This window comes from Octopus bimaculoides, chromosome 20 (assembly GCF_001194135.2).
Source record: "Octopus bimaculoides isolate UCB-OBI-ISO-001 chromosome 20, ASM119413v2, whole genome shotgun sequence".
Classification (NCBI taxonomy): domain Eukaryota; kingdom Metazoa; phylum Mollusca; class Cephalopoda; order Octopoda; family Octopodidae; genus Octopus; species Octopus bimaculoides.
In genome coordinates this window covers 22,113,541-22,115,742 of record NC_069000.1, presented here as the reverse complement: position 1 = coordinate 22,115,742, position 2,202 = coordinate 22,113,541, and positions in this window count along the sequence as shown.

The following is a 2,202-nucleotide window of genomic DNA, read 5'->3' as shown; positions in this document are numbered from 1 at the left end:
GTGAATGCTGCCATAATCCTTACCTTCAGTTCATCTTTGGTGTTACAGGGAGTTTTGTTGGTCTCTTGCTCAACTGCACCCCACACATAATAATCAAGGAGTTTGCAGTCTGGTAAGTCAGGTCACCAGATGTTAGGGGTGATGTAGTTGCAGAAATTGTCTGACTGGTCTCTCCTGCTTGTGTGGCATAGTGCAGTGTCCTGTTGCCAGAGATAGGGACTTCCACCCTCTTGACTCAGGGCAGCACTACTTCCTCCAGGCACTTGATGTAGGCCTCCGTGTTGAGTCTGAGGCTGTGTGGGAAGATGAATGAAGGCATAACATCGCTATCACTCCTAACACCATAATGTTGACTGGATGTTTGATTTTTATCACTCTCAGTACATGTTTTTGGGACATGGCAAGCCAACAGTTCTGTGTGTTCACCATCTGATCCTGGAAGAAGTTTTTCTCGTCTGAGAAAAACTAAAGCATGTTTGCTTGGAGGGTCTGCTTGAGTTTGTTCAAAAGCTTCATTGTACGGTCTTTCCTCTTGTCTCTGATGGCTTAGGATAAAAAAGTGGCCCTTTCTCATCTTGTATGAGGAATACCAAATGTTTTCATGCACTACTTGCCTGATAAGAAACACTGACACTCCCATATCTCTGGCAATGGACCTTATTGACTTGGAGGGATCATTGTCAACTATGGCCTGAATCTCACCAACAAATTCAGTTCTTTTCTTATCAGAACGATCAAAGTGAGTTTTTTGAGCTGCCATACCTTCATAATCACTATTAGGCTCATCCAACTCTTTCCAAATCTGATGCACTGTCCTCAGATTGACACCCTAAAACTCTGAAATGTTCGTATTGGAGCTTCTGACACGAATGCCAAGTAGTACAGCATATCGTTTCCAAATTTCTGGCAGAGTGAATTGCATCATGGTGCTGTTTTTCTCACAGACAGTGCTCAACTGACCCTAATATACTATGTAGTCGACAAAATCAAAAACAAACAATCCTCATGTGCAAAATTAAAGATATAAAATGGCGACAATTTATCCATCACACCCTGTATGTATATATATATGTATGTATGTATGGTGATACAAACAGGAAAACTAGAACTCAAAACACGAGTCATATGTGTATTGTTTTATTAATATTTAACAGAAGCAACAGAGTGACTCAATCACTGAGAGTTTCATACACTGGCACTCATCAAAATTTTTGATAAGTGCCAATGCACGAAACTCTTGGCCTTTGGGTCACTCTGTGGCTTTTGCTAAATATTAATAGATATGTTATATAGTCTGAATTTTTGTGATGAGGAATTATTTCACACTAATATATTTCGACTAGTGTCGTCCTCTTGGTGGCTATAGTCATAGAATTGTATCCTCCAGCCTTCTCTATACTACCGGTATTTGTCATATTCAGCAACTTTGTAAATTTCAAAGTGGATATTAAATTTATGGATATAGATTGTTCTTATTCTTTTGTCCCATACCCAGGGATGTTCCTGTTTTAGTTATTCTCCTAATACTGGAACAGACCAGAGAATGTGATCTATCTGTAGCCATAGATTTAAAATTCAAAGAATGTTACTGAACACAACAGGTACCTGGAGAAGGTGAGAGACATTGACTGTAACAGTCAAGATGCTTGGTATTTGGCTGAAATTATAGTATGTCTAATTCCTGTTCTAGAACTCCATTCTGCTCTTCCTGCTACTGCTTTTTGGAATGCTTTGTTGGAATGCTTACTTTAAAACAGAAAACAAGGAAATTTTTCTCTTTTTTTTCTTTTTCTTTTTTTCCTTCCATTCTTGTATTTTCTATTTGGCTATCTGGGCTGTTTTGCTATCTAAGGGCTGTTTATGTGTTGTCAACTGTTGTAGAAGATAGTACTTTGGTATGTTCTCAGTTCTTTCTTACAAGTAGCTAGTTTCTCGTTTTTTTCCTTTGATCATGTGTTTGCTGTATTTTATTGTTGTTTTTTTTTATGCTATTTTGTATCTTCTCTGTCCTATCTACATCTTCTTAATCATCCCCATCACTTTTACCACATCTACCTCTTATATGCCACTCCCATCTTTTTCTTACTCCACTATCTCTTCTTTTCAATACTCATCTTTTCGCTCCGCCAATTTCTTTGCTTCTCAAATTTTCTCAGAAATCAACATGTTTTTAATTCTTCTTCATTCTCTCTTTTTCTCTCT